Raw genomic sequence first — 26,979 nt, 5'->3', positions numbered from 1 at the left:
GGGTCGAGGCCACGGGGAAAGGAAATGCCCCAAAAAAACATTTCAGGCAGGGTTCTGAGCTGCACCTGTCACCCTGGCTGCAGAAAACACGCTGGTTTTAAGCTTTGAAAACTCTAAGTGCTCTCTTATTTTCAAATGCATTTTCAATGTTCTTCACTTGTCCCCTTCACGAGCTTGCTAGTTTTGATATCATATTTGTTAATGGGTGATTTTCCACCCTTACATTATCTTTGTCTTCACCAGTGAGTTTTCCATTGTGTATAGCACAGGGAACTATGTCCAGTCTCTTGGGTTAGAACATGATGGAAGATAGTATGAAAAAAGAGAATATATATAGATATGAACGACTGGGTCACTTTGCTGTACAACAGAAATTGAGGGAACATTGTAAATCAACTACACCTCGATAAATAATTAAATTTAAAATGTTTTTAATTTTAAAAATACAATGAAAAAATTTGAAGTAGTGAGATAACTCTTTCTGTAATATCTCCATGATAGGGACTAAAAAAATTATGAGAACCTCATCCTCCAGGCCCTTTCAAAAGCTAAGCAGTAATGATAATAGTAGCTAATAATGGGAAGTATGCTATACGCTCCTGCGCCAAGCATTTTGCATTTTACCTGGTTTTATTCTTCACTAACAACCCTCTCATTTCAACACTGTTATCATGATGTCCCTTTTACCAGTGACAATGAGGCTCTCAGAGATTGCATCACTTGCTGAAGAGTTTGCAGAGAAAGAATTCAATCCAAGTCATAGTCCAGTTCTATAGAGCCTAAGCTCTTAAGCCACAGGCTATCCCCACCCCAAGGCCTTAATCATAGAGATATTCATTTATCCAGGTACTCAAAAAAATATCATATTATTACAGCCATCCAAGAAAATATGAAAAAGAAATGCTCCTCTCTCTAGGTGCTCCTTACATGGAGGGCAGAGACTCCTATAAACAATAATATCTTAACCTTTTTGTTTAAAAACTTTTCTGAGAATCAAATGAAAACTACAGGCTGTCTCCAGAGAAAAAGTCACACAAGCACAGACACACAAAACTCAGGCAAATGCTGGGGCCACAGTAACTATCTGTGAGCTGCAAGGGTTTTGATTAAGGGGAGAGCAAAGTATTGTGAGAACTCGAAGGAGAAAGCTCCGTGTATGAAAGTCCTGAAGACTGAGAATTCACTGGGCAAAGGAGGGACTTCAACGAAGAGGTACGCTCTTCAGAAAGCTGGTAGCAGGAAAAAGATCTCAGGAGGAAAGATGAGGAGAGCTGGAAAATAGGTAGCAGATCACTAAAATACCTCAGATAAGAGTTTCCTATTTCTAGGAAGGATGTGGTGACAGTGAGGTATGAGTGCAGGCTCTGGGGTCAGAAAGAACTGGGTTCACATCTTGTGGTATGCAGTGGAATATGCCATAAAAAGAGACAAAATCTTGCCACTTTCAATAACATGGATAGACCTTGAAGATATTATGCTAAGTGCAATAAGTCAGACAGAGAAAGACAAATACCATATGATTTCACCCATGAAAATTCTTTTTTAAAAAATGAACAGGAGTTCCCGTTGTGGCTCAGCAGGTTAAGAATCTGACTGGTATTCATGAGGATACAGGTTCAATCCCTGGCCTTGCTCAATAGGTTAAAGGATCTGGCATTGCCTGGAGCTGCAGTGTGGGTCACAGACAAGGCTTGGAGCCTGCATTGCTGTGCCTGTGCTGTAGGCCAGTGGCTACATCTCCAATTTGACCCCTAGCCCAGGAACTTCCATATGCCGCAGGTGCAGCCCTAAAAAGACAAAAAAAAAAAAAAAGAAGAAGAAGAACAAATTAAATCCAACATAAACAAAGACATGGATACAGAGAACAGAGTGGTGTTTACCAGAGGCAAAGGGGAAGGGGCTGTGGTGGAGGGGGTAGGCAAAATGGGTAAAGGGCTCAACAGCATGGTGACAGATGGAAACTAAACTTCCGAAGCTGAACACACTACAGCGTATATAGAAGCTGAAATACAATACTGTACATGTGAAAAATATGTTATAAACTAATAAAAATATATAAATAGAGGCATACCTCAGAGATATTGTGGGTTTGGTTCCAGACCACCGCAATAAAGCAAATATTACAATAAAGCAAACCACATGAATTTTTTTTGGTTTCCCAGTCCATAGAAAAGTTCTGGTCACACTATACCACTGTCTATTAAGTGTACAATAGCACCATGTCTAAAAAAACCCAACATATCTTAATTTTTAAATATTTTATTGCTTAAAAAATGCTAACCATCATCCAAAGCTTCAATGAGTTGCAAGCTTTTTGCAACAGTAAGAGCAAAGATCACTGATCACCATAACGAATATAACAACAAAGAAAAATTTTGAAACATAGCAAGAATTACCAAATGTGACACACAGACATGAACTGAGCAAATGCTATTGGAAAAGTGGCACTGAGAGACTAGCTTGATGCCTCTTTGCCACAATCCTTGAATATATAAAAAAGGCAGTATCTGTAAAATGCAATATACCAAAGCACAGTAAAACAAGATGTGCCTATAAAGTCCCCTACAATGGGAAAGAAATAAAGAGGGAGGAAGGGAGGAAGAGAGAGACAGAGAAAGAGATGAAGGAAGGGAGGGAGGAAAGGGAAGGAGGGAGAGAGGATGGAAGGAACCAAGTTCAAATCTAGGCTCTTCCCCTTCTTATTAGCTATACACCGGGGGAAAATTAAATCCCTCTAAGCCCCAGTTTCCTTGGCTGTAAAATGGGGACGAGAAGAGCCCCAACTTAACAGGCTGTTGTAAGATAATCCATGGAATAAGGCATGATGCGCACTTGACACAGTCATTACGTGTGAGCATTCAATACAATGCAGGCATTACTATGTGCAAATTCATCACCAACACCACCATCCTCACTCCGAACTGATGCTAACACGGCCTCCCTCCCCAAAAGAACTCCTCCAAACAGAGCCAGAAAAGAACTCCTTGATTTATGCTTGGGCCAACCTGCTACATTCTTAGATTCCTGAAGCACTGGAGCAGGATCCTTGCCCAAATAAAGCCCCAGTGCAAAAAGCCACCTCTCAAAATACTCTCCTTGTAAACTCCTTGTATACCCACACCCTATTACTTATTCTTATGAATCACATCAATATGTGAGAAGCAAACTCTAAAATAGATGGAAAAAAAAATTTGGATGTTGAGATACCTATGTTCAGTTTTTCCCTTTTATTTAAATATCACTGTCTGCTCTTTCCTTAAGTGAGAATAGAGATTATCAAGAGCTACACAGAAATTACATATTATTGTCAATACTACCATGTCCATAACAAAAGTCCAAAGACATAAATTTTTGCAAAGCCCTCTGCATCCGTTAATGTCACAGTTCCTGGCCCGGCATTACTCTGTAGAAAAGGAAAAATGGTACAGACTCATTTACTCCACTCTTCTTCATCACTGTGTTCTCAGTAACATTTTACTTTAGATTCTGAACACAGTCTAGGAGCTAACATAAAAGTAATACACTGGAACCCATCCACAAATGCTCGAGGAAATGTGTGGAGAGTGTTTTGTTTTGATTCCTCAGCCATGGTAATAGACAGAACATTCATGAAAACCCTTGCACTGAAAAATGTTCCATGGCCAGCCAATATCTGCCAGAATGATATTGCCATACAGTCAGCACTGGAAAAACAAAGTCATGAGAAAACATAACCATTCGCATCTTCCTCAGAAAGCTGGCCAGGATATCTGCTTCCCTCTGCCATTTGGGGCTGACAGCAGCTACAAAAATCACAATAGTGCCCCAACTTGAAAGCACAGGAAAGGAAAATACAGGGCTTCCAATGATTCCCTACCCCCAGACCCACCAAACTGTCAGAAATTCACCAAGCTTTCTTTCCCCTTGAAATGTGTCCTCCTGCAGAAGCACAGCAGTAAATGGATTCACACCATCAAAAATTGCATCTGGAGTGGACAAGCAATGAGATCCTACTGCAATACACAGGGAACTCTATCTAGTCACTTGTGATAGAACATAATGGAGGATAGTGTGAGAAATATATGTGTGACTGGGTCACTTTGCTGTACAGTAGAACTTGACAGAACACTGTAAAACAACTACAATGGAAAAAATAAAAATAATTTTTAAAAAAGTACAAGTAAGCAGTAGAAAACCCAATTGTCCTAGAATAAGAAGTAGAAGAATTTGAGGAGTTCCCATGGTGGCTCAGCGGTAACAAACCCCACTAGTATCCATGAGGACATAGGGTCGATCCCTGGCCTCGCTCAGTGGGTTAAGAATCTGGTGTTGCCATGAGCTGTGGTGTAGGCCAGCAGCTGTAGCTCTGATTCAAGCCCTAGCCCAGGAACTTCCATAGGCCACAGGTGCAGCTCTAAAAAGCAAAAAAAAAAAAAAAAAAAAAAAAAAAAAAAAAGAGAGAGAGAGAAAGAAAAGTAGAAGAATCTACTCATTAATTGAGGACAGAAGGAAGGAATCCTGGCTGATCAGAGGACAGACTGGCTAACACATGAGGGTGACAGCAAGAACTGACAAGCTGTGAAACACGTGGAATGTGATGGCACTGAGACATTGCCCACGTCTCACCAGAACAAACAAGGTTTCACGTTAGGAAGGGCTCCCAAGTGGCTTTCAGAAACCCTGGTCAGTTCTCAAGACACTGAACCAAAGCAGACTTTGAGGCCTACCTAAGAAAACTAGACAAGCAGGAGTTACACAGCAGACCTTTTCTCCCCTGTCCAAAACTTGTCCTATGTGAAAGAAACTTCTATCAAATCAAGGATCATCAGTTACTAATGCCACTAACACAGTCCATTTAGTGGAAGCAAATTCTTTTCATACCTCTGCTTCTCTATCTCCTAGTTATTCTTTCCCCTAAGCAACACCCTCCAGGAGTAAGAACATAACCTCTGACTCAAACTACCTGCATCTGCATGACATGCTCTAAGGCTCCAGCCTGCCATTTGTAAGTGACAGGCACAACTAAATGAGCTAAGGCCAGTAAGTCACTGACACTCTGCCTGGCCTTGACTTCTTGACTTTTTTTTTTTTTTTTTTTTTTTTGCCTTTTAGGGCCACACCTGTATTTTGCATACAGCAGTTCCCAGGCTAGGGGCTGAATCAGAGCTACAGCTGCTGGCCTATGCCACAGTCACAGCAACTCGGGATCCAAGCCATGTCTGCAATCTACACCACAGCTCCCAGCAACGCCAGATCCCTAACCCACTGAGCGAGGCCAGGGATCCAACCCACATCCTCACGGATACTAGTAGGATTCATTTCCACTGTACCACAACAGGATCTCCCTGATGTCATTTTAATCTTTTAAATTTTCTCTAATCCTAGTGGGTCTTTCTTGGGAAGAAAATAGACAGAATGCATATCTTTGCTGTATGACTCCAACACTGCTTTATAAAAGACTTGAAAATGTATGTTTGCTTTGATTTTATCTATCCTTTAACAAATACTGATTAAGTTCCTACTATGAACCCATAGGTACCATGCCAGAAGTTGGGACATGCCAATGAACAACAAATACAATAACAAAGACACAGTCCAAGTTCCTTTCCTCCATCATATGGTGCTTTGTAGGTGTGGATGGCTGAGCATAAAGAATGTGGAGTCACCATTAAAGAAAAACTCCCAGTACATACGTTTCAGAGCTGGGCACGTTCACTGTCATCAATCTGTGAGACTGTTACACACACTTAGCTAAGACCCTGATTCTGAGATCCTTCATTGGCTTCTATTTATGTTCCATCTGTTAATTGTAAGTATATTTATTGAACACTTACCAAGAGCCAAAAACCAGAATGACCTTGAGTAGAGACTACTAAGATAGGCATGATCCTTCTCCAGTGCAGAATCTCATATTTTATTGTGATGTTTTTAACTGAAATGTAGCAGATTTACAATACTGGTGTTAGCTTCAGGTGTACAGCATAGTGATTTTTTTTTGAAGAGTACATTCTATTATAGGCTATTACAAGATATTGGGTAAACTCCTACATTACACAGGAAATCCTGCTGCTTATCTATTTTATGTACAGTAGTTTATGTATATTGACCCCATACAGAATCTAGCACTTTAGAGACAAGTTCACAGATGTGGTCCAGAGGGCATATGCAGCTGACCCCTAATTTTTACCATTCAGAGAGGCAACACTGAAATAAAAACCATACCTAAGGTCAAATCCTAGTATATCCCCTACCCAGGAACTCTACTCTTCCAGATGTCCCCTTGGGCTACAAGGCTCTTCCCCATACAGCTACATGGGCTCATTCCTCAGTTCACTCACACCTCTATTCAAAAGAAACCTCAGAAGCAAGGTCTATCCTATGAACTTCAAATGAAATGGGAAACCTTTTTGGCTTTATTCTTTTCCACAGTGCTCTTTACCCCTACCAGGACGCAAACTCCAGCAGGCATGCGTCTTTGCCTCTTTTGTGCACTGAAGCAGCACCTGCACACAGTAGGTGCTCAACAAATACTTGCTGAATGAATGAGAGCAGTGTTCTTTTTAGCTGGATGGATGCACACCCATGACACTCTTGCTGAGGAAGCTTAAAGCCCTGAGGCTGGAAAGGAGAGAGACAATGCAAAAATCCAAACCATTAGATATGAATGGTAGGGAAAGAGCCAAGAGGCTGGGAAACATGTGCAAGGTGACTACGGCAGTAGGAAAACATACCCAAGTGTGGTTTATGCTAAACAGCAAGATGAGTGAGGGTGATGTACCAACGTGGTGTTAAGTAATGACAGGTCACATACCCAGAAAGGAAGGGACACAGGGCACATGGCACCAGTCTAAGTGTCACTGGGGGAGAAGGGCATGGTGAACTAGACACAAACCCACCCAAGGGCACATGTTGGCCCATACTTGTTGAGTCTTCAGACTTTTCAAAAGAAGACATAAATCCCGAAGAGAATATAAAAATTAATGATGTCACATTTTGATCAATCCAGAATTGTTTTCAACACTACTTGAGTTACACTAACATCTAACAACAAGAATGAGAATAGAGGGTCCCCAGACCAGCAGCAATGCCTGTCTTCTCTATGACCCCGGGAGTCACAGCAGTGCCACATGCCGGGCACAGACAGATGCCTTCTCAGGGTCTTCACAATCAGGAGATCACCTCTAAGAAGGTTCACCTAAGCTTCCCCCTTAGAACTGAATGGACAAATATTTCAACTTACTTAGCTTTACACTTCTTAATACAAGATCATGAGAAGCCAGCCAATCCTATGTGCAAAACAACATTTTCTCAGAGTCTCTAAGAAGAATTACCAGAACAAAACCCTAGCAAAGAATTGTAGAGCTATGAATGGTACTAGAGTCAAGCAGACTCTAAAATAGGCCAGAGAAAGAGTCGAAATTGTTTTAAATTCTTAACAGGAAAAAAAAATAAAAATAAAAAGATCTGAGGGCAAAAAGCCAATCTCCTATTTTTATTTATACCTTGTTTCTTCCCCCAAAAAAGTAACTTAAAGGAGCTTATGTAAAAAGCACACAACACTCCAAGATGAAACAACAATAGAAAACACATGTGCATGGGTGAAGACAAGAGGATAGAAGAGAATCCAAGAAAAAGATATTAAATGACCCTAGGAATAAGATTAGTTCACAAAAGGCATATAAAAGTCTGCACGTTTCTAAAGGTGAGTCACAAATTGCCTTCTAAGCCACAAGGCACAGAGGCCAGTGTCTGCAAGGGCCAGGAAGTTAAAGTAAAGAGGTAAAACAAAGTGAAGAGTGCCAGCTCTGCTTTGAGGAAAACGGCATCACTTTACTGGATCCCATGGTTGCCACGGAGACATGTGACCCCAGTGTTGCCAGATTTGATTTTTCAATAGATACTGGAAATTCAAACACACTTGTGCAAAACCATCTCATTTCCCATGTTGGCAAACTAGTTTTTCTTTTGGTTTTTTTTTTTTTAAGTATCAGTTAAAAAAAACATGCCTGTGGCCATAAAGAGGAAGAAGACATGATCAGTTACATGACTAACTATATCCATAAAATAAAAACCCAAAGTTGAGTAGAAGTACAGTCATTTGTGGTATTAAAACCAGAGAGATACTTCTCCCAAGAACTGTCATAAAAAGGACGCGGTGGAGTTCCCACTGTGGCGCAGCGGCTTAGAGATCTGGTGTTGTCTCTGAGGTGGAGCAGGTTCAATTCTATCCTGGTGTGGTGGGTTAAGGATCCAGTTTTGCCACAGCTGTGACGCAGCTTGGATTCAATCTCTGGCCCCAGGAACTCCCATATGCTGCAGGCTTAGTCCCCCCAACGCCCCCCCCCCAAAAAAGGACACAGTAACACCCGTTAAGATAGGTACCCAGGACAATCAGGATTCACAGGGCTCTATGTCATAATGATCTTCCAAGAAGGTAAGACCATAAGATTACATGTAATGTAATAAAACTAACTGCCAAGCTTGGGGGGAGATGGGGCTGCATATTCTCAGATTTAGATATTTCTGCTGGTCTGGATTATTTCAGATATGGATTTTATAAGCAGATTTCCCTTGATTATTTTTTAGCCAATGAGCCCTTTTTATCAGTGTAAAACCCTCACAGACTTCTTTACCATTATTTGACAAATCAAAGTAAAAGTGAACTTGGAAAATCATTTTCAAATGACATTGCCTTCCTTCCTCATTATTTTAGAGCATTCAGAGTGACAGAGAACCCTCTGGCCCTTGGACTGTAAGCCATAAATACTGGTTTGTCGTAGCAGCACTTGAGAAGTACTGAGCAGCACCATGGGCAAGGTCAGAGTCCCTGATGAGGACCTGGAGTGAGGTGTTCTACAGGGCCCTTAAGCTCAAGGCCATTCACTTTACTGGACCATCCATCTGGCAGCAGGACCGAATTTTGTGAAGGTTGAAGAACCTGCCAGTCACCAGCCAAGGAAGGATACAAAGGTAGGACCAATTATCTACACACACACACAAAAGTTTGATATGAAGCTCAAGGCCACACAGTGATGGTCCCTGGAATCCCTGGGGTGGTGGAAGGACATCTGGGTCCCAAACTGGGCTCTTGACATACCTAGAACCAATGCAACTTTATTTCATTTATCTCATATATAGTTAGTTCTCTTATAATGCTTGTTTTGAAAATGTAAATTTGTTCAGCCATGGTTGATAAACTAGGGAACAATGTGAGCATAACCCACAAGAACATGGGTTTCCTTGTGCATGATTTGGTACATGAGAAACAACAGGTGAACACAGAAAACCACACCCAGCTGAATCAAGCAGTGAAGAAATCCACAAAAACCATACACGCCGCAAGCATCTGCCCACTACCTCAGTGTACCATGCATGTTACACACTGCAACCACCCACTTCTTTGCTATAATTTTCACCTGATTTCAGACAAGTCTTCATCCACCACTTCACCAGCTGAAATCCTTCCCATGAGCCACCTCCACAAGCAAATACTAGGTCTTTTCAAGGCAAGGTGCCAAGTTTATGCTGTATCTGCATATTGCTTAACAATTTAACAAGTGTAAAACTCTTTTTCTGAGGTTCCTATCTCTCCTTTTTTTTTTTAACATTACTAATGAAGTTTTTGGGTACTGTGTCCTCAGCCCCACTTTACCTATAGATTCTATGGTATCTGCTGCATGATTTTGCATCATCTGATGATTTTTTTTTTGTTTAGAAATGCATCTGCTGTGTTAGGCCACAACTGACTATACTGGAATCCTACATAAAATGCTGTTTGAAAACAATGATTTCACTAGAATGGAGGGTCTCCTTGAAGCTACCATGCTGCCCCATTCCAGGGAACACCACTCATACCATATATGATGTGCATCATTTCTATTATAAATTAATTAACTTGTCATTTAAAAAACTGTTACATAAAGGCTTTTATGTGTCTCAAAGGACTACCTTTCAAAGAATACATGTGCTCACTTTGGAAAATTAAAGGAAAACAAAAAAAGTATCAAAAATAAAAATCATTCCTCCTCTTAACAGGCAAGCATCTTGATGTTCTTCCTTTCAGACTTTTAGCTTTGCACATGTAAGACCCTATCCCTGCCAAATGCACTATTTTGCCTGACCTATTTATCTTTACTTGGCTTTAAAACTGGCCTGCCACTTCTAAAGCAAATATGCTTACGTTTCTTTAAAAAAAAAAAAAAGTGCTGCCAAACTGACTCAATCATTTAACATTAAATGAGCACGCACTGTCTGCTTAGCACTAGGCTCTGTGACACGAAAATTAGAATATTCAATAGGCTGGGCTTAGCCACCCAGAGAAATTTCTTAAAAGTTTCCAAATGTGGCACAGTTGCAACATTTCTTGCCCTTAAGATTAATTACTATTTTCATTTCAGTTCTAAGATTTGTTAAAAGTATAAATTATATAAATAGCACATTTGGAAAAGAAAAGGAACTTGTATTATCAACCGCCTGCAAATTACAGCTTCAAGAATTCCATTCTGCCCTTTTATCTGTCACCTTTTCAAATACTGTACCACCAGAATTAATGACACAAAACAAAGCTGTATTTGAATATTTCCATATGGTAAATACACATATTAAACTGTCATGAAGACTGCCTACTAATTTTCCCTCTTTATTTCTTCCAGTAAGGTTATTTTAAGATGTGTGTGTGTGTGTGTGTGTGTGTGTGTGAGAGAGAGAGAGAGAGAGAGAGAGAGAGAGAGAGTATGGGTTTAAGAGTTTAACAAATTCTGAGGAAGATATAGATGGACATAGATACAGACACATACATATATGTGTGTGTGTGTATGCATATGTATCAAGACTGAACGCAAATATATATATATATATTTCTTTCCCACAAAATGTAAAATAGATATGCTATTCTATATATTTAAGTTAAATGCCCTAACAAGCAAGTAGGCGTAAAAGGCTGTTTGGGGTTGTGTTGTCTCTTGCCATGTGATGAGATGCTGAGAAACACTAAGAAATGAGGGCAATAAGGACAAAATCAAAAGACTCTAGATAATCCACACACATGTGCTTTGAAATCGCTGATAACTGATTTTACTCTCCTCTTAAAAAATGAAATAATAATAATTTTTAAAAATTGTAGGAGTTCTCCTGTGGAGGGTGGTATTGTCACTGCTGTGGCTCGAACTCTATTGTGGCATGCATTTGATCTCTGGCCCAGGAACTTCCACATGCTGCAGGCAAGGCCAAAAAAATAAAAAAAGAATGAGGAAGAAGGTGGTCTTAAAAAAAAAAAAAAAAAAAATTAAGCTACTTAGCTGAGGCATATGCAGGGTCCAAACCAGGGGAGGGTAGGAAGGCCGGAAAAGGTCACAGGGTTCCATCTCCAGCCATTCAGGAGCCCATTTCCCCATGTCACGCTTCTGTCTAATTGCTGAAGTCCACTGTCTCACTATCCTGTTCAGCGGAAACTGGCACAACACTGTAAATCAACTATACTTTAATTAAAAAAAATAATAATAATCCACCACCAACTTCCATTAAAAAAAAAAAAACCCAAAGCTTGTAGTTATCCAATAAAGGACTGTAGAGGCTAACAAAAAGAAAGAAAGAAAGAAAGAAAGAAAGAAAGAAAGAAAGAAAGAAAGAAAGAAAGAAAGAGAAAGAGAGAGAGAGAGAGAAAGAAAGAAAAAAGAAAAAGCCCACTGTCAGAGTTCCTGTCATGGCTCAGTGGTTATCGAATCCAACTAGAAACCATGAGGTTGAGGGTTTGATCCCTGGCCTTGCTCAGTGGGTTAAGGATCTGGCATTACTGTGGTATAGGTTGCAGACGCGGCTAGGATCCCAGGTGGCTATGGCTCTGGCGTAGGATGGCGGCTACAGCTCTGATTCGACCCCTAGCCTGGGAACCTCCACATGCCATGCCATGGGAGCAGCCCAAGAAATGGTAAAAAGACCAAAAAAAAAAAAAAAAAAAAAAAAAAAGCCCACTGTCTGTTATGATAACCATCCACTTCCAGGTGGCAGGCAAGCCTTCGGTCAAGATTCCTTGTCCCTTCCAAAGCAGCTGTGTGTGTGTGACATGGTGCAGGAAATGTTCCAGCTCACCCTGGGCAAGAGCTTCCCTCTCACCCCAGAGTACTTCACCTTGGTACACTGAAGAGGCTGCACTTGAGAAGGGAAGACAGTGAACCCCAGAACTTTTCCACCAAAGCACATCTCAGCGGAGGAGCAACACTCTTGCAGGGAGCGTGGGAAGCAGGGCCTAAAGCCCGGTCTGAATCCACCATCATCAAGGGAGAGGTCTCCCAGCAGCCTCACATCTACTCTGTAATATACCCTTGCTTTGATCAGCAGGAAACAGTGTCTAAATGACTGACCTGCTGCATTATGGAAACTTCTGCAACCCTACCCCAAATACTCAAGAACTGCTGATGCTCTAAAAGATGGACCACATTAACCTCCCATTTCATGCAGCCCTCGGCACAGAGCTTCAGACTCCCACTAAGAATCCCAGTGCTTCGATTTATTTTAAAGTCCTGATGTGAATGTTTTCATTAAAAAAAAAAATCACCTGAAAGTCCCTTACTTCTTTTTATACATCAGGCTTTCTTGAGGTAGGACTACATTTGGAGCAGATCAATTTCCTCCTTCGTGGGTACTGAACACTGCTGAATGGAAATGCTGAAGCAAGTTCCCTTCTGAGCCTGCAGAGATGTCACCGCCACTGGGAAAAGCTATGGGCCACTGACATGCCCCAGCCCTCACATCACAGTGACCTCCTTCAGCCTGAGAACTGAGGCGGGAGAGAGGCAATATATCTAGAACCATCCTGGCAGAGGATATGATTAGGCTCCTCCAGCCACCTCCCTGGCCCCCACGCCCAGGCTCCATTGCACGCTCTTCCATTTAGAGAGCTATCAGACCCCATTATTCACCAGAGTGTCCTAAAAAGATTTAAAGAAAAGTCCTCAACTGTACTAAATACCGGAAGGAAAAAAAAAAAAAAAAAAAAAAAAGGAGCCACAAAATGAAAACTACCCTTTAAAAGTAGCTACGGTTAAACATTAAAAAAAAAAAAAAATCACATGATTTTGCTCCTCATACTACAGCTAATGAAAAGGGGCATTTAACATCCAGTGGGAAAAGCGGTGTTTTATAATTTCATCCACAATGACTACAAAGCTCATTTGTAAGAGCTTGGCGAACCCTCACTTCTTCTGCCCTAGAGAACCACATTCTCTGAGGTCAGAATCCAGGAACTTATTCTAATGTTGAGTGTTGTCCTGAGTTCCTTTAAAAGAAAAGAAAGAAAAAAAAAAAAAAAAAAACCAAAAAAATCCACATTGACTGAGGCACGACATTGTTTTAATACAAAAAACAAAGTGCAAGTTGAAACCATTGTAACATGTCATAAAGCATCCGTAATGGCCACTCAGCAAGGACTAAACTATTATTTTTAAGGTCATAAACAAGCACATACAGCACGCTACACTAAATTATTAGAAACATCCTCTTTAAAAGAAAGGGTCACAGAGGGCTCTGGCTCAGTCACACTGCTCTCCACACGCCAGCCGCAGAACTTACATATGACCTTTGCAATTCCCTGTGCCAATCCTTTCAGCACTCAGACATTTCACTTTAAAAATCAGGGAGAGGTGAGGCAAAGCCATAAAAACCAGCAGCAAGGACACTAGAATATGCTGGAATAAGATAACTGTCTTTCTCACAGAAGAAATGTAGGCATTGCTGAGGAAGAGAATCTAATGCAAAAGGCAACAGTCAGATCTCCTTGACCACTTACACTGTAAACCCAGAAAAGCAAAATCCGACTTACCCTGGGAAGCCATCCTATAGGCTGACTCAGTAAAGCAGCCAGTTGACGAGCCAAAAACAGCTACAAACCAGGGCTCCAAAGACTCAGTGGGTTTAATCCTCTCATGCACCTACTAACCCCTGCTACTATGTGTGCATCTGGCTTTTGTTAAAGCACTTCTGCAAACGTACAGAGGATGAGTAATCGTTCAGACTTGGTAAATCATGCCAAACCCATCACTAATAACAGTAGTTTCATTTACTCATCACATTTTTGAGTGCCTTGATTTTATTTTTTTTAAGCAAAATTAGTGTTTTTTGCTGATGCAAATTCCCCGCCACCAGAGCATGCACACAGTACCCAAGATGCAGTAGGCTGCCCTGTATGTGCATAACTTTTTCTGAGTCCTTTTCAGCAGTAAATGATGACCCAATATGTCAAGGTACAGCCTGCTTGATAATCTGTCTTTAACATTAGTATCACCACTCTTTTCCTAAATAAAATAAAACCTCCAGCCAATGCACTCTTTCATCTCTTTCATTGAAAAGGGCAGTCATTTCATCACAATAATTAGAAATACTGATGAGTGAGAAACACTGAAGCATAAATTCATCTCTCACTGTCTCCTATAATCACTGTTGCAATCTTCCATGTATCATTCCCAAAATTTCTATGTACACAGTATGCATCTGAGTGTGTACACACACACACACACACACACACACACGCACACATGCACACACAAACATACAAGCACTCTTCCAAAAAACTCTTGGGGCCTCATGGATCTTGGACATCAGAATTTTCTAGATTTTGCAAAGATAACAAAGTATACACACAGTCTAAATCCCTAGGGAGGTCAGGACAACAGCTCATAATCAACTGCCTTAAAAATTCTGCCAGAAAATGTGAATATTCAACTAAGAGGGATAATAAAAACTATAAATAGCCTCATGTCATTTCAGGTCAGGTAATTCTGCCAAGTAAGATTTAAAAAAAAAATCATTCAACATTCAGACACTTGAATTTTGGAATTGTGGATAAGGGATTTCAGCCCTGTATTTGTCTCCCAGTTACTTACCAAGTTTTGAAAACTTTATTTTTATTACAAAGGTAATTGTTTAAACATATAGGAATAAAATTAAAGTCATCTCTAAAATCCCTTCACACAGAGAATTGAGCTGTTATTCACTTATGTGTCAAGTGACTCCTGGGAGGACAGACTCTGTGGGGATATGAAAAAATCAAAGCAATTGGAATTCCTACTGTGGCACAACAGGATTGGTGGCATCTCTGGGGCATTGGGACACAGGTTCAGTTCCTGACCTGGCACAGCAGATTAATGACCTGGCATTGCCACAGCTGTGGTGTATGTGGTGTAAGTCACAACTGTGGCTCGGATCTGATCCCTGGCCCAGGAACTCCATATGCAGTGGGGTGGCCAAAAAAAAAAAAAAAAAAAAGAAGTAGGTGGAAAATACTACACGTAGTTCTACAATTGCTAAATAAAAATGTCATAGAAATATTAAAAAACATTAAAGCAAGAGTTCCCTGGTGGCCCAGCAGTTAAGGATTTGGCACTATCACCGCTATGGTGCAGGTTCGGTCCCAGACCCAGGAAAGTGTCACATGCCATAGGCGAGGCCCGAAAAAAAAAAAAAAAATTTTAAGCAAACATAAATCTTATTTTCAAACAAGGTAGAAACTAATACCTGTTTTAAAAAATGAGATGGCAATGTGCTATCAAAGTTTAAAGGAGGTGTCAGGTGAACACATCATCCTTTAAGCTACCTCGAACCTTTTAAGACACTTCTTATGTTTGAAGAATTCTCCTTCTTAGGAGTTTACAGGACAGAGGCAGCTTCGACTCTGCCTCTGCATTTGGAAGCCAAATGTTCACTTTACCAGACTCCCTTGCAGGAAGGATGAGCACATGCCTTAAGGTCTGTGGAAGAGCTATACCTGGGCCTAGCTGGGCAGAACTATATGCTGACAAGGCAAGAAGCAGCTACATCTGGAAGGCCCTGGGTCTAGGGGCCTGGGCACGTGGCTTAATGCTCCATGTTGACAGGACCACTGATGCAAATTGTGGTATCCAGGCCCAGCAGTGGCATCATTAGAACCCCCAGTGGATCAGTGCTACAAAATGTCAGGGGAGGGCTCCCAGTTACTGTGCCTGAGGTCTGCATCTCTGGCCTCCTAGGGCTCCTGGGCTCCTGAAAATCCTTTAATAAACTCTACCTAAATGAAACAGAGTTGAACAAGTAAAGAAATCTGACCGCTACAAGGAAGAAAGTTAACAAGGCAACATGACATAGTAAAAAGAACCAAAGATGAGTGAAAGTCAAAGAGAGTGGCTTTCAAAATTTGACTCTTATCCCCACCCTGTACCAACTGTCTCTAGGCTCATGGACAAGCTTATTAGATTATCTGAACACGCTTTTCCCTACCTTCTTTTTTTTTTTTTTTTTTTTTTTTTTTTTTAAGACTGCACCTGCAGCACATGGAAGTTCCCAGGCTAGGGGTTGAATCAGAGCTGCAGTTGTAGGTTTACATACACTACAGCAATGCCGGCTCCGAGCTGCATCTGCAACCCACACCCCAGCTTGTGGCAACACAGGATCTTTAAACCACTGAGCGAGGCCAGGGATCGAACCCACATCCTCAAGGGCACTATGTCAGGTTCTTAACCTGCTGGGCCATAACAGGAACTCAATTTCCCTATCTTTAAAATAATAATCTGTACCTTGCCAAACTGTTCATGAAAAAGAAATGAGCTCTTTCATTTATCCATTCACTGATTCAAATATTTATTGAGCTTCTATCATGTGCCACACAGTATGCTAAACACCAGATACAAGAGTAGCCAGATGTAGCAAATAAAACTACAGGTCATCAAACTAAATTTGAGTTTCAAAAATTAACCACAAATATTTCAGTATAGCATGTTCCACATTTGAGACATACCTATACCTTTTTTTTTTTTTTTTTTTTTTTTTTTTTTTTTTAATGGCTGCACTTGCAGCATATGGAGGTTCCTGGGTCGGGGGCTAAATCTAACCCGCAGCTGTGACCTAGACTGCAGCTGCAGCAACACCAGCTCCGTTAGCCCACCCTAATGGGCCAGGGGTAGAACCCATGCCTCCGCAGCAACCTAAGCCACTGCAGTTGGATTCTTAATCCACTGCACCACAGCAGGAACTCCGGAGATATATTTGAGATATACTTTTTAAATGCTACCCCCATTTGAGACAAACTTAGACTAAAATATTACTCACTTTGATCTGAAATTCAAATTTCATTGGGTGTCCTGTATTTCACTACGGCAACACTTGGTAACCACTAGTGCATGAAAGAGGCAGAATCCCTGTTGTCATGAAACCTCAGTCTAGCACTGGGGGAGGGAGGAAGGCAGGTGACAGGTAATAAACAGGCAAACAACTACAGTGTAACAGTGTAAACAGAAAAAAGGGCTATGAGGGTGATCAATGGAACAATTAGGATGGAAATAAAGAAGAACGTGTATTTAAACATAGGACTGTTAAGGAAAAGCTTGTGTAGGAAGCTAACTCTGAAGGAAAGACTGTACAGAAGGAAATAAAAACCTCATACAATAGCAGAGTATCTGGCACAAGGTCTAGCCCAGAGTAAATGCTCAATCAGTGTGCATTTCATTCCTTGGCAGGGCCAGGACTTCACCTCTTGGCTCACCCAAGTCTGGCTGTGCGGCTTGGGTTGGAGAAAGTTAATAAGAAAGGGTAGACAGTGACCACCAATGGCTTCCTCCTTCAGAAGGTCTGGCAGCCACCATCTGTCTACAACCTCATGAGAGGTCCTGAGCCAGAACTTCTCAGCACAGTCCTGCTAAATGCCTGACCCACAGAAACCATGACAGATAATGAAATGATAGGTATTGTTTTCAATCGCCATGTTTTAGTATGGCTTGTTATGCAGCAATAATAACCAAGTGTTGGCAAGAATGGGGACCACCCAGAACTCTCAGACACTGCTGGTGGAAATGTCAACTGAGCAACTGCTTTGAGAGCTCATTGGCAGTACCTAGGAAAGCCAGATGTACATACACCCCGAGCACCACCCCAGCTCCATTTCCACTGGCACTGCTGTACTTCTGGTGCTTACCATTTCCCACAGGATACCCTCTCCCTGTCTCCTCTGCTGGACTTCCAACACCCCATCCAACAATTACACACACAGCCCCAAGACTGAGCTTCCTGATGTTCAACTTGCATCATGCCATTCTGCTGCTCCAAAAATCTTCCCTATATAAACTTAATAATAAGCGTTTGCTGATTGAGGGCTTGTAAGACTCAAATCTAGGGGTTTTTACTAACTTGGCACTGAGGAGCAGAAGACAGAAAGCAAATAACCCAGCATTCAGAGCTTTACAAAGGCAGCTCCATGAAATGTCCTCCAAAAAAAAAAAAAAAAAAAAATGAAACCCATACCAGAAATCAAGACTATGGCAAACTACATATATGGAAATACATCTTCAAGACCTATGGCTACCCATTCGAACAGAATGTCACAAGAAAGATTGAGTAACATCATGATGGTGACAACCAAGATCAGATCTGCATGCAAAGAATGAATTTCAAATCTGAAAGGTCTTCCAATTGCATGAAAAGGGAAGAGAAATGGTGTATGGAGAAGGAAGAGGAAGAAAAAGACAAAAAGGAAGAAAAGGGAAGAAAACCCTTAACCTTCTCTAGAATCTTCTGTTAATGCCCTACTCTCTGATGATTGTCTGGGATTATAACATTAGTGGTGGTAATGAAGGGAGGGAAAAATATAATAATTGTAACAACTGCCATTTACTCTGTGCCTGCCACATGCAGACATTATGCTGAGCCAAAAGATACTTACACTGTGATCAGCATTAATGTAACCAGTATTTACACCAGCCACTGTGCCATCTACTTTACAAGCATTATCTTATTTCGTCCTCACAGCAATCTTGCAAGATTAGATATTATTATTAAGATATTATCATTATTATTCCCATTTTACAGATGAAGAAACTGAGAGATACAGATCAGCTAACTTGCCTTAGGTCTTATCTACAAACACTTTGAGGGTCAAGGGTAAAGTAAGAGTTAACAAACAGGGAAACTCAGTAAGAAAAAAACAGAAATGCCTCCTGGGAATATGAAACACGGAAAGAAAAACAAAGAGATGTGTTAAAAGCCAATTTATGGCAACAGAGAAGTGATATTCATGAAACCACAACCAGTGGGGTAGAATACACACAGAGCAACATGAAGAATCATAGTTAACCTGGCAGGATTTAAGCTCCACATTATACACTGAAAGAGTGAGATCTTATGTTCATTCATTTATTCATTCCTCAAATATTTATTGAACACCTACTATGGGTCAGATACTATTTGAGGGGATACAGCAATGAACAAAGCAGGAAAAAAATGTCCACTTCTATGGGATATCAGGGTAAAAAGAGAAATATGGTCAATAAATACCTAAGCATCTAAGATGTTAAAGATAGCAAGGACTATGGGTGAAAATAAAGCGCCAAGGACCAAGACAGGGGCAGGAGAGGCATGTTATTTTAAACACACATCAGGATAAGCCCAGAGAGTGACAATGGAGCCAAGGCTTAAAGGAGGTGAAGAAAGAGCTCTGTGGATGGTTGAAGGTCGAGCATCCCAGAAGAGGTCAAGCCCCACATGCTGGATCAACAGCAAGGAAGCAGGTCTGGCTACTGCAGGGAAGCCCAAGGGAGAAAACAGGAGGAGACACAACTAGATTAAATAACAGGGTCCAATGTGCTAAAGGTTCTTTGGCCATGGGAAACCAGTGATTTTTCAGCTTTGGGGGTCATGAATTACTTTCAGAAGCTGATGGAAGCTAGGAAGCCCTCACCCCAAAAAGTGTACATATGCAAAACACTGTCCTAATTTCAGAGGGTTGACACCTCCATCCTAGACTCCCAGGGTCTGAACATCATCCTACAGGAGATCACTGTCCTTCCAGCTGAACCAAAGAAACACCCTGGATCTAATTATATTAATTGCAGAGATAATGACATCACAGAGGGAAGAGTAGTTTAGGACAGTGGACACCAAGGCTCCTCCAGTCTCTGAGGCTTTGCTAGTTCCATCGTCCTCACCAATTTGGGGAGGCCATGCTCAGGCACCAATGGTCATGAGGGAAATCACATACAAGTGTCACCTTGGGACTCTCTATTAATCATAGGGTTCAGACACAAAACTACAACAATAGTGATCTTAACATCCAGAGGAGAGGAAGGCACACAGCTCATAGCCCAAGTGGAACTGGGTGCACTTGGAATCAATCTACCACCTTGCAGCTCATAGGTGTGTATATGTATAGGTGTGTACATTTATAGTTATGTATCTTCATTCTTTTAGTATAAACTAGAAGAGAGCAGGGACTGTATTTTGTTTTGTTTTGTTACTGCTGAATTCTCAGTGTTTAGAACAGTGTCTGGCACACAGATTGCTCAATGAATAAATAATGGTTGAATGAATGAATAAATCCAAAGAATTACCTCTTTGCAAATCATTTTAGGAAATAGGTGGATAAAAAATGTCATAGTTAAAAAGACAGCAGAGTTATGTGGGAAAGGTTAGGGGATATGGTTAAGGAAGGCTCAGAAAATCTCAATACAACACAAGCCACAATATTCCATGTCATAAACTGTGCCTATGGAAGATCCGAAACTGTACCACCTTTCCGCCTCAGTCATGAAGGTGTCTCACCAATGCTTCTCAAACCATTTGTTATCTGTGGTTTGCACCAGTCTGTCTGTTTTGTTTTGGTTTTCAAATTTCAAATCCAAAAAGACCAATATTTCTGTATGCTATAATAACAATGAATTCTAAGACTAATGAAATGAAAAACAAAACAGACACACAGATATGCAAGCTCAAATTTGTATTAGATTCAAGAGACCTAAAATCAGTCTGTCCAGTTGCTATAAAGGTTTCTGAACACTCGATTTCTCTCTGCAGCTCACTGCTGACCAACACATAGTTCATGAAGCAGTCTAGTCCATGGGTCATACTTAGAGTGGCATGACTCAGATCATACACACACACACACACACACACACACACACACACACACACACACATAAATGCTGGAGATTCCAGTATTCAATTCAGATGCTAATGCTTTTGCTTTCTAGCTGATAACGAGAAAAATAACTCTGTGCTTCCTGATACATTTCTGTCAGATACTTATTTCAATTATCTAGGAATAAAATTATCAAGTACTTGATGTTCAGAATATCATACTCCAAGAATACGTTAAAATAATGACTGTACCTCACTACAAACTATCCCAAGATTTAAACACAGAAATTAGGAACAGATTGTTCACTTCATAACAGATGCTTAATTTGGTAGAATGATTATAATGAAATTTATTTCACATACTTAATATGATGGTAATTTTATATTAATCCTTTTATAAAATGTAGTCTTTATATATTATCTCCTCTGTATATCTGCAGCTTTACAGAAATGTATTTGTTGTGCAAACTACTATGAAGAAGTTTTTAAAATGCTACTAAATGGGTTATGCATAGGCCACAAGTGTTTTTTATTACCAACTCATTTTGTTAACCTTACTTACTTGAAAATTATCCTATATATACAACCTAAATAAAATTGGATTAATGTAATTTATAAATAAAACTGACATATAACTATTCTAAGAAGTAAACAGGATATCTTTTTTTTTTTTCATTAAAATAGCTCCAGACTGATGAGTGATGCTAGCTAATCTTCTTAAATCATCCTTTATCTCAAAATACAACCTTTGAAACTATAGAAACATAATCCTGAAATCCCTAGTCACTCACAAAGCTTCCATAAGTCAGGCTGAGTTAATGATTTTTCTCAAAGTCCAACTAAATGTGCATTTTGGAGGAAAGCTTGCTTGAGGCAGAACATGAAGTCAATACTCACTGACTGACTTCTTAGCTGGCATCCAGGCAAGAAATCTTAGCTTTGGGCCAAGTGTAAATAAAGGCGAGGAGATTCCCAATGGTACTTATAATATGAATTTTCTAGAGGCAGGATGCAGGACTGCTGCCTTCAAGCTCTACAGGGCTTCTTCCACATCATCTGGCAGAAGGAGTAACTAGTTATTGAATTACAGAAGTAAACTCTCCATTCCTCACTTCTAACAGGTGCCAAGGTCACTGAAGCCCAGGAATACAAACCCCTTATTTCAAGGATTTGTATCTTTGGGCAAAGTAAAGTAAAACACAGTGAGCTGATGGAGATAAATAAGAAAAAAGCAGTAAGCAAATGCTATTAAGATGGTGAGCTGATACCACAAAAACTGGGACGATAACTCAAGAATGAAGTCTGGTTAAAAAACAAAACAAAACAAAACTCTTCAATTCCTGCCCCTATACCTGGATTACAACAGGCAGGTAGGAAGGAAGAGGGAGCATAGAGGAAGGGAGAAGGAAGATAAAGAGGATTCAAACAAAGGAACTGCAAACTCTGAAAAACACAAAACACAGTGTACAAGCAACAGAATGAAGACAGTGAATTATGCTGGTGTACAATTTACAAAAGCTTAACCTGAAAAATAATAGCAACTTCCCTTCTTGAAGAACTTATTATGTGTCAAGCACTATACAGAGTATCCATCACTTCACGCAATTTTTTTGCAAAACCCTGCAAGACCAGAATTAGTATGCCCATTACAAATAAGGAAACAGGTTCAAGGACGTAAATAACTTGACTAAGATCCAAGTTAATATGTTTGTCTAATGCTAAACTTGTGCCCTTAACCTCATATTTGGCTGTCTTCTAATGTCCAAACCTTAAAAAAATAATAATAATGACGACAAATGTTCTTAGCTGCACTATTTGTAAATGCCCCAAACCAGAAAACTTCCTAAATGTCCATCAACAGGAAAATGGATAAATACATCCCAAAAGATCTATATGACAAAATACCATATAAACATGAAAATGAATCAACTATAACTACCCATAGCAACAGAAGTAACTTCCTCAAACGTCATCTCAATAACGATGAATAAACGCCAGTCACAGGCAAGTACCTACTTTATGACTGACTGATTCCATTTCTATCAAGGACTAAACAGCAAAATTAATTGATGCTGTTAGGACTCAGGATGGGGGGCTACACTTGGGAGGGGTAACAATCAAAGGGCACAGGAAGGGAGTTCTGGGGTACAGATTATCATGTGATTAATTAATCTGAGACAGGATTGCAAGAGTCCAATTTACAAAAATCTCACCATGCTAATCACAATAAGCACACTTTTCCCTACAGAGATTACACTTCAATAAAAGTGTAAATTTTAAATTTTATTTTATAGCCACACCCATGGCATACGGAAGTTCCCAGGCCTGAGACTGAATCCCAGCCACAGCTTCAACCTATGCCACAGCTGTGGCAATGTCAGACTCTTTAACCCACTACACCAGGCCAAGGATCAACCCCACACCTCCGCAGGGACCAAAGCTGCTGCAGTTGGATTCTTAACCCACTGTGCCACTGCACTTTAACTCCTCAATAAAATATTGTTAAATCAAAAATACTGCACTGACTCAAGGCATTTTCTACTTTATTTTTCAATGTATTTAGACTCAAATGTTCTTTAATGAAGCACCTACTACATTTTCCCAAGCTTTTAAAATCGTAATAAACTAATTAATAAAAAAGAATGTATATTAAAAAAGAAAGAATGCTAAGTACAAATGTAAGAAAATAAATCATTAGAGATTTAAAAGTAAGTAGATTGGAGCTGGGGGCAAACGACTGACTAGGAATCAAAAAGTCTGTGTTGGTATATTCTTCTGTCCTCTAACTACACTTACTCTTGAGAGGAAGGCCTCTGACCTCGCCTGTGGTCAGTTTCCTTATCCCTAAATTGAAGGAATCAGACCCGATAATCCTCAAGGCACTTCATTCTGGTCTTTTTCCCTGAGTCTTAAACTTGCTCATATCACACTGCTGCAGCATTTGCACAGAAAAGGGGAACAAAAGAGAGACTGCTTGCAGCCCTATCACATGATACAAGGGTAGAAGGAAACAAACTTGACATGTACATTTAATCAACTTCTGATTATCAACGTAGATATTATAGCTCTGCAGACAATCCCCAGAAACTGAATTAGACCGCTCACCACTGGGTCTCACAGTAGCCTGGCTCGCATATATGGAAGCTCCCATACAAAGCACAAGAGTCAATCTGCCACACAAAAATCTTTTGTGGACTTTTTACCTGAGGATCATCAGAACCACTAACCTCCTCCTTTACTACAGATACTGCAAATTTCCAGCTTTTCCTAATAGTTAGTCCTTCAATCAAAACATAGAGAAATATGTAATAGCATATACATTCTCATTTCCTGTGTATGAATCCTGTGTACAAATCCATTAGACTCTCTTACCTATTTGCTTCTTCCAAGGCAAGAACAGAACCTAATTCTGCTGACAGGACCCCATCAGAGTCCAATCAGGAGAGAGAAATCACAGAGTAACTTGAACAGGAAACATTTAATAGAAGGAATTATTAATCATAACACGGGATTGGCTAATAAGAAGTAAACAGAGGAGTTTCCGTCATGGCTCAGTGGTTAACTAACCAACTTGGAACCATGGGGATGAGGGTTCGATCCCTGTCCTCGCTCAGTGGGTTAAGGATCCAGTGTTACCGTGAGCTGTGGTGTAGGTCGCAGACATGGCTTGGATCCTGGGTGGCTGTGGCTGTGGCCAGCAGCTATAGCTCTGTTTTGACCCCTAGCCTAGGAACTTCCACATGCCATGTTTGCAGCCCTAAAAAGCAAAAAGAACCCTAAAGAATAGAGGAATGGCAGACAGAAGTAATAGCCCCTACCCTTAGGGCAAAGAGTTCTCATTGGGGCTGAGATCCAAGTTCTGTGGGCTCAGTGCATGGCAGTGAATTCAGGGTGGTGGCACAACTTTGGGGCTTACTGGATCCATCCCCTAGGGTGCCAGAGAAGGCCCTTCACAGAGAGGTACCCACATTCTGCTCCAAACCTCCTCAGGTAGGAATGCCAGAGAAAGATGCAGGCTTCCAGATGGAGCTCTGGCCACTGCACACTACAGGAGCCTGGCACTGGAGATGCACTCACAATTTAGGAGCCTTCTGATGGAGAAGCAATGAAACCTGCAGAAGCCAGGGGTGCGCACACACCAGCCCCAGGAAAGAAAATTCCTTCCTCTTGCAATGTCTCTCCAGCGCCCTCTCCTGACAAAGCTTAACATTATGCCCACTTGACAAAGGAAAAACGCCTTCAGAGTCCAGATCCATTGTCACAGAGCAGCCAATAGGGGGTGAATTGGGGCCTGAGAGACAATAAATTGATAACTAGTACAGACCCTATAGCAAGCAACTGCAGCAAGTTCTAATAACACTGCATGCATGCAAAAGATACTAATTTCATCCTGTGGGTATCACACTGGTTAAAGATGACAAAACTGATTCAGAGGAAGGAAAATCTCTTGTCAAGAGGCAAACAAGTCTGACAGCAGTAGGAAGAACAGAACTATTTCTGAGTCAGGCACAGGGTTTTTGCTTCCTGGAATAGATCCAAACTGTCTTCTTTTGGCATTCCTGTCATGGCTCAGTGGTTAACAAATCTGACTAGCATCCATGAGGACACAGGTTCGGTCACTAGCCTTGCTCAGTGGGTTAAGGATCCGGCATTGCCGTGAGCTATGGTGTAGGTCACAGATGTGGCTTGGATCCTGCATTGTTGTGGCTGTGGCGAAGGCTGGCAGCTACAGCTCCGATTTGACCCCTAGCCTGGGAACCTCCATATGCCTCGGGTGCAGTCCTAAAAAGCAAAAGCAAAAAAATAAAAAATAAAATAGAATAAATAGTCTTCTTTTGACTATATGCAGCGTTTGTCGCAAATCACTTTTTAGATAGTCCTGAGGCTGGCACAGCATTGATAATAAATACCAATCCTCTGACAAATGATGACAGACTTTGAATATCAAATCTCTCCCAGAGCCATAAATAATGTTGCTCATATTTTGACCTTTGCTTAGCCATTCACACGAATGTGGTAACTGTTCTGTAACAGGATAATTTCAGGCCCGTGTGGCTGTGTCAGTTGTGGCCTTTTGTCCAAGCTCTGGTCATTCTGCTAACCAAAATGCACGCTGGAGGGCATCTTTGGAACCAGAAAGAAAATCACACTCAACTATTCATATGCCTGCAGAACAGGATTTATGATCAAGTAGTGTCACAAAGGATTCCAACAAGAGCAAATAATGGTCAATAACTCACTTTGGTGCAGACCACAAAATGCAGCCTTTTTAGAGAACATCAGATCTCGGGAAAGAATCTAAGGCTAAAAGAAATAAAATAATCATAACCTTTATTTCCATGAGAGAGAAAAAAAAGGCAGAAAAGACTCAGGTTCAAAACCCAACTATATGGTTCATATCAGCAATGAACCTTAAGTAGAAGGACACAGAAAAGCTGAGTGAAACAGAAGAATGGAAATAAATACCCCTTATGAACACCAAGCTAATTTAGGACTTCATAAGCCTGGGTTGAATAATGAATTTCATTTGGGGCAATAAGACTTTGGGAAAGAAATGAAATAGAAAATAAGGAAATCACAGAACAATGTTTTGTGTTTGTGTGTGGGCGGGTGAGAGGGGGTGAATTCAAAATCTGGGAAAAAACTTAGTCACCGTGTCACAGCCCAGTTCAAGGAAGAACAGAAGGCAAAACACACAAAACCCCCACTGCCGCTCCCCATCTCACACTCAGCTGCTCTGTCTTCCCTGGACTGACTCTACCAGTTTCTAATTTCCTTTCATTTTGGTTAGGTTTGTTCTTTTTACTTTTTCTCCACAGGAAGTTAAGCTCTATGACGGTAGAAATATCTTTTTTTTTTTTTTAACTTTATTTCCCCAGTATCTAGGACAGTGCTAGGAACAGAACAAATACTCAAGAAATATTTGTTGGGTGAATTAACAAATCCAAGAAAGGAACTTTTATTTGATTATGTATTGAGTATCAAGTGTGAAAGAGCAAGCGTATTCTAAACCAAGGGCCAGTAAATATTTTAGGCTTGGTGGGCCCCATATGGTCTTTGTCACATGTTTTGTTTGTTTTTGTTTTTACTTTAAGTGGTTGAAAACAACTATTAATGGTAAAACCCATTTTT

The 26,979-nt window shown here is 40.6% G+C and overlaps 1 protein-coding gene across 6 annotated transcripts in view; it reads right to left on the bottom strand.

Moving 5' to 3' along the window:
- The window catches only part of MITF (microphthalmia-associated transcription factor), a 244,741-nt gene that overhangs the window by 127,404 nt on the left and 90,358 nt on the right, over positions 1–26,979 (bottom strand). The window lies entirely within an intron of this gene.

Source organism: Sus scrofa, chromosome 13, assembly GCF_000003025.6.
Source record: "Sus scrofa isolate TJ Tabasco breed Duroc chromosome 13, Sscrofa11.1, whole genome shotgun sequence".
In the NCBI taxonomy this organism is placed as follows: domain Eukaryota; kingdom Metazoa; phylum Chordata; class Mammalia; order Artiodactyla; family Suidae; genus Sus; species Sus scrofa.
Note: the sequence above shows the minus strand (reverse complement) of the source record. Positions and strands in the feature narration are given on the sequence as shown.